Source organism: Mustela lutreola, chromosome 9 (assembly GCF_030435805.1).
Source record: "Mustela lutreola isolate mMusLut2 chromosome 9, mMusLut2.pri, whole genome shotgun sequence".
Taxonomy (NCBI): Eukaryota; Metazoa; Chordata; class Mammalia; order Carnivora; family Mustelidae; genus Mustela; species Mustela lutreola.
In genome coordinates, this window is record NC_081298.1 from 37,306,229 (window position 1) to 37,320,812 (window position 14,584).

The following is a 14,584-nucleotide window of genomic DNA, read 5'->3' on the forward strand; positions in this document are numbered from 1 at the left end:
ATTTACGACTGGACATTTGTGCCTTTTGACCCCTTTCCTCCTTATCCCCCTACTTAACACCTTCTAGCTTTTTTTTAACCTCAGTTAACTATTTCTTTATCTGAGAAGACCTCTGTGAGCTCTGGGCAACGCTGGTGGGTGTCTCTGTTACTTCCTAAACACACCTTGGCATGACACTTGTCACAGGGACCTGCAACTGTTAGCTAGACTGAGAAAAAGTGAAGTAGAACATTTCACTCTTAAATGCATCATTCTAAGTGAAGGACATGAAACCAAAAATGCTGCCGTATGATTCCATTTATGTGACATTCTGAGAAAGGCAGAACCATGGGGACAGAAAACAGATCAATGGTTGCTTGGGGGTAGGTGGAGGAATTGACTACAAAGGACACGAGGGGATTTGTTGTTGTGATGGAACTGCTCTGTATTTTGATTGTGGTGGTAGTTACAGGATTGTATGTGTTTGTCAATAGTCATAGAATTGTATGCCAGAAAGGGTTACTTTATTGTATGTAATTTATACCTTCATAAATCTGACTATAGAAAAAAAAATAAGAACATGAAAATACCAGCTCTTAAAAAATAGTTCCAAACTGTTCAAAATTGTAAACTCTCATTTAACAACTAAACTAAAATAAATATAGCCTTCTTTATTCTGGGAGCCCAGCATTACACCTTATTAGAAAGAAAATTCCTGGGTGCCTGGGTGGCTCAGTCAGTTAGATGCCCAACTCTTGGTTTTGGCTCAGGTCATGGTCTTGGGGTCATGAGATGGAGCCCTGCATTGGGTTCTGTGCTTAGCATGGAGTCTGCTTGGGAGTCTTTCCCCCTTTGTCTCTCTTCCCCTCTGCTTCTCCCTCTCCTTTCTCTCTTTCTCTAAAATAAAATAAATAAAATCTTTAAAAAAAAAAAACAAAAAAAAAAAACAAACGGGAAATAAAACTCCACTTGGTCTCAAAAACTGAGTTATTTTGGAAATTAGTGTGGAAGTGCCCCCCACCCCCATAATAAGCATAGGATTCTCTTTCTGTTCTTTCTCAATTCTGTCACATTGGCCAAGAAGACATTTCAGGGGGCCTGTCTTCCTCTCTTTTCAGAAGGGTGACCCAAAGCTTAATTTCACCTTGAGAAAATGGGCCTACTAAACGTAAGTGGTATTAGGGTGGCCTCCAAACTTAAGGAGTTTGGGTCCATTGAAGGGGCCATAAAAGCTGCTGTGATTCTCCAGGGGTTCTGTTTGTACAGTTTAATAGAGGAGCCTGCCAGATGCTGAGCCTGAGGCATTATCATGGCCATTAGGTGTAGGCTCCTGCCCAAGGCTCCAGAATCAGCAGACATGTGAGGACAAGGGACTCAGGTAGCACTTGGCCCCTCAGTGAGTGTAAATATGGTGGGGATCAGATGGAGGCCACAGCGCAGGAAGTACCCAGAGGACCCTGGGATTTGACAAGTCTGAGGATGGGATTTTCTGCCTGCCTCTGTTAAAATGAATTTAGAATGGGACTATATGGCATCCAAAGGGTGATGGAAGTGGGGGCCAAGAGCTAGGAGAGGTGAGTACTTCCCAATCCCTGGCCATTTCCTGGGATGCTGATCGAGGTGGTATTCTTATGTGGATGAGACTGGGTTTTTTCAGAAGTCTAACCGAAATTTCGTATTCAGGGTAGACCCTTCGGGGATCCATAATCATGGGTGTGTATCAAATGAGCAGAATATAATAAGCTTAGCCACCCCCAAGAAACTACACTTTGTTCTATCAGTTAGTATCTGAACTTTATTACTTACTTTCACCCTGATTGAATGCTGTTTCCAAGCTTCGGAGCAATTTCATTGTCTAATACAATAGTCACTAGCCACACATGGTCATGTAAATTTAAATTTAGAATAATTGAAATTAAGGACAATTTAGAATTCAGCACCTGAGCTGTATTAGTCCCATTCTAAGTGCTCAATAGCCCACAAGGTGACTGCTGTTCAGGGCCATGTGGGTGGGCAAAATCTTTTCATCTCTGCAGAAAGATCTATCAGACAACACTGACTATTCTCTCAAAAGCCCAAAACCCAAAGTGGTTCCCATTTGTCAACTGGATAAAAACACATAATCCTAAAAATTCAAGTTCAGCTCGGGGGCCACAGCACCCAAACTCCCCTTTCTCAGCTTTCACAGTGATTCCAGCATCCCGGAGATGACAAGAGATTTGGCTCTTACTGAGTCTGTGCCTGGATCGTTTCTTGTTCATGGACAACTTGGTTTATTTCTGTCGCAAAAATCATCTGGACTTCTTTCCTAGTAGCAAGTGTTGAGGTGCTCCAGCCTGTTCTGGGGGGTATGTTTTTGGAAATCTGGGAAAGCTCCAAGGACTGAGTCCCTACCCCTTCGTGGGGACTGCAGGCCAGCCTGTGCAGCACTGCTGAGAAAGTGGCCTTCAGTTATATCCTAAGCCATTGGTGTTATTGTCCCCCTCAGGTTGTCTCGTCTGCATCTGTCTTCCCTGCTGGCTGTTTTTTCACAGCCGTTATCTGTGCCTGTGTTTGCTCTGGGCCTGTGGTTAAAGTTATATTGCTTGCAATTCTCTGGGAGAAAAGCCTCTTCCATGGTGCCATGCTGGTAAATGTTGAAAAACTGATTCTCTGGGTTAAAAAAGGCCATGATTTGTATCATTTCCTGAATATCATGATATAAATTCTTGCACCCTAGTCAATTTCAAGTTACCAGCCTGAGGTCAAGGAGCACAGAGCTGGGAAGTCTTCCCACCACTTAGATACCATGGCTGCAAATAGCCTTAAGTGCACGAGGATAGTGAAAGAATTAGAGAGTAATGAGTGTTAAGTATTCGTTATTTTTGTATTTGTTATTATTATCTATTTAACTTTGAGTTTATATAATTAGATTTTTCCTGATGGCTGTATTTAAACATCGGCTCACAGAATTACTGAAAATTTCACAATTGGCTCTCCTGGGCCGCTATGAGCTGGTTCCAGCACACCACTGACCCCCCTCCTGTTCCCCAGGAAGAAATATAATTAGCTTTTACAATGAGTGGTCTGTTCCTAATTTAACCCCTTTGTGTGTCTGGCTGACACTGGGGGAATACTCTGGAAGATCCAGAGATTGTAGGAATCTGCCATCTGTGAGCACCGTAGGGCTATCTAATTCAATCAGATCTTCCATCAAGAGAAGTAAATATGCACAAAGATTTAGAGAATGAAAACTGACCAGGAGCAGAAATCGCTGCCTTCTCAGGGCTTCATCTGCATGACCATTGTGAAGATAAGCCAGAAAATGTGCTGGTTGGGAAAGCAGGTGGACCGGAATGACTCCTGCCGGCTCGCCCAGAGCTTACTGACCACCTGTTATTCTTACTTGAGAAATCTGTGGGTTTGTCCTGTGTGCCATTTTCTGTTTTAAATGAGTAGCCCTGTTGCCCTGAAAGCTGGACTCTCGTGTTATACTTTATTGTACTGAAAAATGCCATTCGGTGCTTATCGGTTGCCTCTGAGTTTTCCTGGGATCATTGAGAATTTCTGAAAGTGGGAAACGAGTGTTTCTTTGGTGGAGTGGTTTCTGCAGTTCCTGGTATGATGGCTGGTTCAGAAAAGGTACTTGACACACGTGGAGGGAATAACGGTTGAGATGCTAGAACACACATGTTCTGTTTAGGGAAGGGACAACTTGCTCCATGCTGTTGGCTCACTTGGCTGTTAATTACAGGCATGCCACTAAAACTGTTAAGCACCAGAGGTGCCTGGGTGGCTTAGTGGATTAAGCCACTGCCCTTATCTCAGATCATGATCCCAGAGTCCTGGGATCAAGCCCCATGTTGGGCTCCCTGCTCAGTGGAGAGTTCTCCTTCTCCCTCTGCCTTTCCCCTGTCCCTCTACCTTCCCCTCTCCTGCCACCTTCTACCCTTCACTTCTCTGGTCCATTGTCTTGCTCTCTCTCTCTCTCTCAGATAAATAAAATAAAATTAAAACCCCCAAACTGTTAAGCACTTTTCTACTGTTTCCCCCAGATCTTTACACCCCCATGGAGCAAGAGGGGAGGACAGCAGAGTAAACAGAATAAAAGCCTGGAACCTGAAGGTTCTGTTGATAAATCCCAGGTCTTCTATTTCCTAGCTGAATCACCCCAGATAACAGACATTATTTCCAAAACTCAGTTTCTGCATCCATAGCACGGCCATATCACTTCCACTTCCCTGAGTCATCAAAACTGCATGAGCTGATACATGCAAATTAGCTGGCTCATGGCCGGCACTCACCAGATGACGGTTATTAATATAATGAGTTTCCATTTTCTTATTCGCGTTCCTTCTCCGTTGCTTTCATCAGAGATGACCTAATTTGTGCATACTGTCTCATCCCAGTGGAACCACAACATGAAGGTTAATTCACCCCCCTGTGGCTCCAGATGCCATGCTATAGATGAGGGGGTGACGAAATGAGTCAGACACACCTGCTACCTTTAAAGAATTTAGAAATCGGTGGGTGAGGGGAACATATAGTCAAATTATTATGGTAGGATATTAACCAGGAATTGTGCTATTGGAAACATAATTTGAGAGGGAAATTGACCAAGAGAAAGAAAGGTTCGACTATTAACTCTGAACACATAGGGCCAGACATTTCCCGGATCTCTGACCCGTGACCTTTTTTGAGAGCTTTTGACATTCAAAACTAAATCCGTGTGCATTCCCAAGGTAAGTGGGCCGTCCTGTGGTCTTTCTCTGGGTCAGCTGAAAGTAAATGATGGTAGCCAGATATCACTGACTTTTTATCCTTATGGCTTGATTCTCTCTGCTGAGCTAAAAAATAAAGCCGAGCTCTGACGCCTCGGGGTTGTTAACAATTTGGATTATTTTTGGACAAGAGACAGCACTAGCATACCTCTTATCTCTCAATTATACCACATACCTCAACTACTCCAGAACCTTTCCTCTACAAAACAGGAGATCTCCTGCTAGGATCTTCACCTGTCTCTGTGGAGTCCTCTCCGATTTGGGCATTTCAAGGAAAATGCACTGAGGGTTTTTCATACATTTGTACTTCTCTACTTCCCTTCTGCAGCCCTTATCCCCATTTCCACCGTCCGACAGTTTCTTTTCATTTTTATGAAATCGGCATTATCAATGCTAAAGCTGGCCGGATGTGCGTGCATACTTCTAAGAGGATACAACTTTAAGGAAAACAAATTAAGCTCTCTTCTCCCTCACTTGCCTCTCCCCAGTGTGCCCTGCACTGAGCTTCTTCTAAAGGAATGAAACTCCGTTTGAATGGCCGATCAGGTGTGCAGTTCCTTCCTCCAGCAGTCTGCGTGGTGCTGAGCAGGTAGAATCTCCATTTATGCATAATTTCTCCAGGGTCTTTTGTATCCTTTTCAAGCTTTTTGGTATGCCGGTATATCCTATTAAAATGAAACCACTCTGGGGGCGCCTGGGTGGCTCAGTGGGTTAAAGCTTCTGCCTTCGGCTCAGGTCATGATCCCAGGGTCCTGGCATTGAGCCCCGAGTTGGGCTCTCTGCTCAGCAGGGAGCCTGCTTCTCTCTCTCTCTCTCTCTCTCTGCCTGCCTCTCTGCCTACTTGTGTTCTCTGTCTGTCAAAAAAAAAAAGAAAAGAAAAGAAAAAAGAAACCACTCTAGAAAATGGTGCTACCTTCAGCAGTTCTCACTTCAGCCGGGAATTGCGCAGGGATATTAAAAACTAGAAAAGTTTCAGGATAGGGACTGTAAAAGAACAGAAAGGGACTTGAAAGAGTCCACCTAGGAATTTCATAGAAATGCCAAATCTCCGGCCGCCCCAGATCTGCTGAATCAGGATCTCTGGGGATGGGGTCCAGAAATCTGTGTTTCAGCAAGCTCCCCAGGTGATCCTGATGTGCCCTTAACTTTGGGAAGCACTAAGCTAACCCACCAGTTCAGATCCACTTTTCTTCAACTTCTGCACAAGTTGCAGTAGCCTGGTTTTATAAAATATTAGAGACTTCCTCTGACGTAAGGGTAATTTAGTAAGTGTACCGCATTTCAACATACTTATAATGTTTGTGCTGCAGGTTTATGTTGTGGAAGGATGTCTTTCCTCACTGTACTGCAGTGTTCCCCTTCCTTGCAGCTTTTACCAAAAAAGCAACTTTTGAGACACATCTTATTGATAATTGTAAGCAATATAGGAGATAATTTTCCACAATTCTTGTTGATTCAGAATAAGTTGGCCATGATTCAAAGCCAGTCATGAGGGCTCTCAAACCCCTCATAGGTTTGTGAACAGGACTGAACCCCTGTCTGAGGAGAAATACAGAATATAAAGGAAAAATATATGGTGGGCTAAAAAGTGGAAAAGCTATCGAATATCTGAGAATTCCATCTTTTTTTTTTTTTTTTTTTTTTTTTTTCCTGCTAAGATAATAGGATAAGAGATTTTTCCTCCTGGTACTGTATTGTGCTTGATAGGTTTTGGAACTGAGTGAAGCAGATTGCACTTTTGGAAAATCACTAGGGTCATGGAATTACTGGAATGGGTGTCAGCACGCTTGAACCCTTGTTCTGTTCTGTCCTGATGACTCACTAGCTTTTTGAACTTGGATTAAATCAACCACTTCCTGAGCCTATATGCTCACCTCTGTAAAATGGGGTTATATTATTCTTCTCTATTTTGAAGGTTGCTGTGAGGCTAAAATGAGAAAATGTATACAAAAGTCATACAAATATGCAGTATACAGGCCCCGTGTTACCCTGGGGCCAGTGTCAGAATTCCTCTATACTGCTACCCCTTCTGCTTTCTCTGTGTAGAAACAAAATAGTCTCTGTGTAGAAACAAAATAGTCTGAGGACCAGAAAGGGACATTTGAGGATACATGTGGTCCAGAACTTTCCAGGGAGCCAGTAGGAAGGAGAGTCCGAGGGGCGCCCGGGTGGCTCATTGGGTTAAAGCCTCTGCCTTTGGCTCAGGTCATGATCTCAGGGTCCTGGGATGGAGCCCCTCATCAGGCTCTCTGCTCAGCAGGGAGCCTGCTTCCCTCTCTCTCTCTGCCTGCCTCTCTGCCTACTTGTGAGAGTCTGAGAACCCATGCAGAGGTGGCTGGCCCATTCTGGAGGTCTAGACTGAAGTCTATAGGTTTTGCTACTACCTAGGGAAGCCCATTCAGCAGAAGCCTTGGAGAGGAGATGCACGTATACATGTGGGGCCTTTAGAGGTACTTTCTGAGCTTGTGACCCTGCCAATCTAGAGGAGGCATCAGTGGGCTGGATTGTTATGGGGCATTATATTGTTGGCAGCCAAGATATCTGTGCCATGGCCAGCAATAGGCATCTCTTCTCAGAGTTGCGAAGTCCCAGAGAGTATAGCGTAGAGGGAGTATTTCTGGAAAATGAAACTTCATGAACCTTGAGGGAAATATTCAAGGACACAGTCTAACAAATAAGAAGTGATTCACAACATGCATCTCAAGATAGGAAATAGGCAAAGCAGAGAAGGGCGAGATCAGCAATGGCTCCTGCTCTTCTATGTGTATAATTATAGGAAAAGGAAAACAGCACAACAGAGAGCAAACAAAATAATCTGGGCAAATAAACTATTAAATAAACTTTACAGAATAAATTTAAATCAGCTAAATTCCTTTTCCGAGTAGAGAGATGATCAGATTATACAAATTGACAATAATCAACTACATGCTTTTCAGAATTATTACACGTAAAACCAAGTGATAATAAAATATGGATGATAAAGGGTTTACCAAAGGTATGCCAGGAAATCAACTCAAAATGAAGCAAACAGGAGACTCTTAATGTTCAACAAAACGAAATGCAAGGACAAAGCATCAAAGAGGAAAAGGAGAGGGACAGGTAATGGTACTACTTTTTTTCAGCAAAGGAGATACGATAGTTGTAAAAATTTATGCAGCAAACATCACATCTGCCAAATACAGAACGGAAACAGAACAGACTAGAAATGTAAGGAAACTGGGACAAAGTACAATTAGAAAGCAGCTGTTGGTAAGCAGCTTTCTGTGTTCCAAATATCAAATAAATGAAAAGTGAGTAACAATGTGTTGAAGAGTATAATCATTAAACTCTAGTAGAAACATGTGAGGATATGGACATGACAAACCGTGAATATAGACCTTTTTCTTTGTCATCCATCAAAGAGTATACTTTCCTCCCTATTTTGATGGAGCAACTGCTGGTAATGATCATGTATTTAGCCACAAAGAAAATCTTAATGAAATATCCTAAATAGACATTTTATAGACCATATTCACTGATTTGACACCATTAAGCCAGAAATCAGCAATAAAAAGGGTAGAAAGCACATTAACTAGATGGAAGTTAGAAGCATTCTTCTAAATAATTCCTGGATCGATAAGCAAATTAAACTGAAATTACACACTATTTGAGGTATTTGGAAAATAGTGTAAAAAGGAACACTTGGAACAAAAGAAAAAGCTATGGAGTGTAGTTAAAGCTCTATTATGCAAAAATAGGTCTTTATTGCTCTTTTTCTTTACAAAGTGAACTTCATTTTCAAATTAAGAAATTTGAAGGACAAATAAAGTGAACCAAAATAAATGAGAACAGAAGCAATTGATTTATTTAATTCATTTTTTATTATTTTATTTTTTTTAAAGATTTTATTTATTTATTTGACAGACAGAGATCACAAGTAGGCAGAGAGGCAGGCAGAGAGAGGAAGGGAAGCAGGCTCCCTGCTGAGCAGACAGCCCTATGCGATGCGATGCGGGGTTGGATCCCAGGACCCTGATACCATGACCTGAGCCGAAGGCAAGAGGCTTAACCCACTGAGCCACCCAGGCGCTCCGCAATAGATTTATTTTAAAAAATAGAATTAGAACAAAAATAGAAAGGAAACATCAAACAAAAAGCAATTTCACTGAAGAGATGAATAAGATAGATGGGCAAACATGACTGGTGAGAAAAAAAAGACAAAAATGTGCACTCCGTAGCCTGAGGAAGGAGAGAAACTTCTGATTTGTGAGAGACTTAAAAATGTATTGGAGACTATGACACATAAATAATGTATTATAAATATATTACACATAAAATTATACATATACAGAAATACTATACATAAATATATTGTAAAAAATGTTATTACCTGAAAAAGTATAATTGAATAAAATGGGCTCAACAATAATTAAAATATCTGGTTAAGCCAAAACCCAGTAAATTGATGGTAAAATAATTAATTATCCACCATTTAAAAAAAATCACAAGATAGTTTTATAGTCAAATTTAACCTAACGTTTAAAAATATGAAAATTTCTCTGTAATTTAAGTGATTAGAAACTGCAGGAAAATGGTAGAAGCTAGGCAACTCATCTTTTTCTTTTTCTTTTTTTTTTTTTTTTTAAATTTTATTTATTTATTTGACAGAGAGAAATCACAAGTAGGCAGAGAGAGGAGGAAGCAGGCTCCCCGCCAAGCAGAGAGCCGGATGTGGGGCTCGATCCCAGGACCCTGGGATCATGACCTGAGCTGAAGGCAGAGGCTTTAACCCAGTGAGCCACCCAGGTGCCCCTGGGCAACTCATCTTGATGAATATAGTCTTAAGACCAAAACCTGTTAAGTTTCATATGCAAAATAAAGCTCTTAATCAATTTACTCATGGATATGGATGCAGATTTTTGGAAATAAAATGTTAGTGAAGAGATTTCAGTCAAATAGTATAATATGAATGCCATACCCAAATAATATTTATTCAAAGAATTAATAGAGTTTTCAAGTTTTGAAGCATATCACCAAGTTTTTGTCTCAATAAGTTAAAGAGAGGGAAAGCTGTATGATTGTACCAATGGAGACTGAAGGAGTACTCTATGAAGTCCAGCATCCATTCCTCTTAATAATCCTAACTAAAATTTGAGTAGAAGGAAAGAAGTAGGCATTGTAAGGACTATTAACAAAAAACATGAAAATAAATGGTAAAACCCTGAAGCTAATTCCATTAAAATATGGAAATATTAGGGATAACTTCTATTATTGTTAAAATTGAACAATGTATGACAAGTGCTAATTGATGCAATAAAACTCATAAGTAAAATATCAGCATAAGTACAGCAGAGAAAGAGACTCAGTCACTGTATCTTTGCAAAATTCAAGAGACTCCCAACTAAACTACTAAAATCATTAAGAGAACAGGGACATTGGGATTGAGAGGGATTGCAAAAATATACACAATCAATAGCTTTTCTTCATAACTGAAATATCAAGTTAGAAATAGGAAAATATTATTATTCATAATAGTGACCAAAAAAAATTATTTAGGAATAAATAAAATGAGAAGAATATAGGTTAGGTGGAAAAAACTATACAACCTTACTCAAGGATATAAACGAGACAAAAAGTTGAGGAAAATATATTTCTGAATGGGAGGATGAATATCATAAAAGTACCAATTCATCCCAATTTAATGTATACAAATTTAATACAATTTTAATCTGAATTGGATCTGGTCAGAATAATTAAATTCCATTGGAAAACTAAATGATTAAGAAGCCCAAGACAATTTTGAAAAGGAGTGATGACTAGGGACTGACTTAGCATTTATTAAATTATTAAAAATAATATTACACTAAGCTATTACATTAGTTTCCTGTGGGTGCTATAACAAACTACTGCACACTCAGTGGGTTAAAACAATAGAAATCTAAGGGCAGGCACCTGGATGGCTCAGTAGGTTAAGCATTTAACTCCTGATTTAAGCTCAGGTCATGATCTCTCTGGTGGGTTGGAACTCTGTATCAGCTCTGCTTGTTCCTCTCCCTCCTCCTCCCCTCCTCTTCCCCTCCCCCACCACTCTTGCCTACAAGGATTAGCTTGCATGCTCTCTCTATCTCTTAGTTTAAAATAAATAAATAAAATCTTTAAAAAAAACAGCAGAAATGTATTATTTCTGGGACGCCTGGGTGGCTCAGTTGGTTAAGCAGCTGCCTTCGGCTCAGGTCATGATCCCAGCATCCTGGGATCGAGTCCCACATCGGGCTCCTTGCTCGACAGGGAGTCTGCTTCTCCCTCTGCCTCTGCCTGCCATTCTGTCTGCCTGTGTTCACGCTCTCTCTCTGACAAATAAATTAAAAAAAAAAAAATGTATTATTTCACAGTTTTGGAAGGCAGAAGTCTGAAATCATGGTATCATCAGGACCTTGCTCCCTCTGGAGGCTCAATGGGGTGAGGAATCTGTTCCTTGTCTCTTTTGCTTCCAGTGGCTGCCGGCAATCCTTTTTATTTTATTTCATTTTATTTCTTTTCAGTGTTCCAAAATTCATTGTTTATGCCCCACACCCAGTGCTCCATGCAATATGTGCCCTCCATAATAGCCACCATCAGACTCACCCACCCCCTACCCCGTCCCCTCCAAAATCCTCAGGTTGTTTTTCAGAGTCCACAGTCTCTCATGGTTTGTGTCCCCCTGCGATTTCCCCCAACTCACTTCTTCTCTCCATCTCCCAATGTCCTCCATGATATCCCTTATGCTCCAAAAGTAAGTGAAACCCTATGATAATTGACTCTCTCTGCTTGACTTATTTCACTCAGCATAATCTCTATTATGCTGAGTCTCTCTGAGAGAGAGTCAATTATGCTGAGTCTCTCTGAGAGAGAGTCAATTATCATAGCAAAAGAATACAAGAGTTGGGTATTCATCCTTTCTGATGGAGGCATAATGCTCCATTGTATGTATGGACCATATCTTCTTTATCTACTCATCTGTTGAAGGGCATCTTGGTTTTTTCCACAGTTTGGGGACTGTGGCCATTGCTATTATGAACATTGGGGTACAGATGGCCCTTCTTTTCACTATATCTTTATCTTTGGGGTAAATGTCCAGTAGTGCAATTGCAGGTCATAGGTTAGCACTATTTTTAAAATTTTAAGGAATCTCCATACTGTTTTCCAAAGTGGCTGCACTTGGTGGCTTACACCAGGAGTGTAAGAGGGTTCCCCTTTCTCCACATCCTCTCCAATACTTGTTGTTTACTGTCTTGTTAATTTTGGCCATTCTTACTGATATAAGATGGTATCTCAATGTGATTTTGATTTGAATCTCCCTGATGGCTAATGATGATGAACGGCAATCTTTGACTGATGGCTGCTGGGTTCCTGTCTCTGCCTCCCAGGTCACACTGCCTCCTCCTCTTCTTGGCAACTTCAGTCTCCTCCTGTAAGGACACTTGTGACAGCATATAGGGCCCACCCTGATAATCCAGGATAATCTCATCTCAAAATCCTTAACTGAATCCTATTTTCCAAAAAAGGTGACATGTACAAATTCCAGGGATTAGCTGTGGCTATTTTTGGAGGGCCATTTTTTCAGCCTACCATGGCCACTGTCATCAGAACCTTTTGCTACCAGAGCAGGCAAGTAGATCAATGGACAAAACAATGGAGAAGTAGAACCATGTATAAATGGGAACTCAATATATAGCAAAGGTGGGGTTTCAGGAAATGACTGGGAAAACATGCTTTATTTGATCATTGGTCATCTGTAGAAGAGAATAAAACTAGATCCATGTCTCATTACTATATACAAATAAGCCCCCAATTTATCAAGTATGCAAATGTAGGGGGAGAAAAAGTAGCAGAAATTCTAGGGGAATATCTATATAAATTTGACCAACAAATTTATATATGACGAGATAAAAATAAGGACTTTACAATGACACAAGTGCCTTTCAGAAGGTCAGGAGTCCAAAGTTCAGTAAAGATTATCATGCTTTTTGTACGTCATTCTATTGTTTTATATGTTACAATGAGCCTTATTATATGTGTGATAATAAAAACAAAATGATTAATTTTTTTAAAAGATTTATTTATCTGTTTTAGAGACAGAGAGAGAGAGCATGAGTGAGAGGGGCAGAGGGAATGAGAATTGCAATCGGACTCTGGACTGAGCATGGAGCCCGACATGGGGTATCATCTCAGGACCCTGAGATCAGGACTTGAGCTGAAACCAAGAGTCAGATGCTTAACTGACTATGCACTCAGGTACCCCTAAACTGAATAATATTTAAAGGAGAAAAATATTGCCTGTGTTTTGGAGCCACAGTGATATGATGAGAGTCTTAGGTAACACTATTACTTAGTATTTCTGAACCTTACTTTTTCATCTGTGAAAGGGGTATAACATCTACCTCTGTAGACTGAGGTGATAATATGTTCAGAATTTTTATATTGAGGGGTTGTAGGTATAGCTGTAGAGAAACAGGACTGGGGTAATGCTTAGGGTGTATATATGTAGTTGATTTGAAAGGCATGCAAATATGAAACCTGAGAATAGGGAATGGGAGGCCAGAGATTCAGGATGGGGCTTTGGGCCCCATCTCCACCTCCACCCCAAATATCTCTAGTTGCTACCACTAGTCGCTAGGGCTCAAAAATATTAATTATATCTATTCTCAATTGACACGGTGATTAGAGCACACTTTCAAAGTGAATATTTCTAACTTTAGCATCTTACCTCCAATCTTTTGTAAAGTCTTGAATATATATTTTTTTCTTTTATATTTCCTGTTCCTAGTTTCTGGATTTATCTTGCTGAAAGAGAGAAGTATTTTCTGAATTTCACCAGCAAGGCTGTTGTGGGAATTTCTTAAAGTGTTTAGATTAGAGTGCTTTGAATGACAAAAGTCACAATTTCCTAAGCCAATATCCCATCAGTTAAGACACATTCAAGTCTAGGAGATTATTATGCCCCCCCCTTTCACAATTACATCACTTATTTGAATAATAAATTGGCATCATTTTTAGAGAGTAGGATGAAAGAGCTGAAGAATTCTTTAGTTTATTTCTTATTTCAGAGACCAAGGAACCAAGGCCAACGATGGATCAAGGGGACCTACCAATGTCACAGGGCTTGCTTCTGCTGAGTGGGGATAAAACCTAAGCGTCCTAATCCCAGTTGGTTCCTTCCCACATACGTGGCCCTGCCTAAGGAATATATGGACAGGGGCTCCTCCAAGTCTTCCTGGACCAGTCTGTTGTCCTTGTCTCTTAAAGCCTCGAATGGCTGCTCTTTCTCTTTTAGAGGGTGAATAGGAAGTGTCAGAATTGCATTATTCTCCTCCAACACTCTGCTGTGATTCTTTTCAGTCTGAACTCCCTGTATCACAGAATTCTAGACACTTCCAAATACTAATGAGGGGTCTTAGATTGGACTGCACTGACTACCCTGATGAGTGAAATGGACACGTAGACCTGACAGGCTGATTAATAGGGACAGAAATGGGAGAAAATATCCTGACAGAGATACGCTACTTAAAAATTACTCTAAGATGGGCACCAGTCAGTGGAGCATGTGACTCTTGATCTTGGAGTCATGAGTTGGAGCCCCATGTTGGTCATAGAGATTACTTAAAATAAGTAAATAGAAAATGTTTAAAATATTTTTTAAAATTAAAAAAAAAATACTACAAGAGTGATGAAGTAAACAACCAGCTTCCTGTTGGCATGCCAGTCCTCTGTTCCTGAGTGGAGTTAACACTATGGGGAAATTTTATTTTGACACACATAGTTGAGGGAAAATAATTTCTCTAATCCTTCTGAATTTAATGTCGGACAATCAGATCCTGAGACTAGGA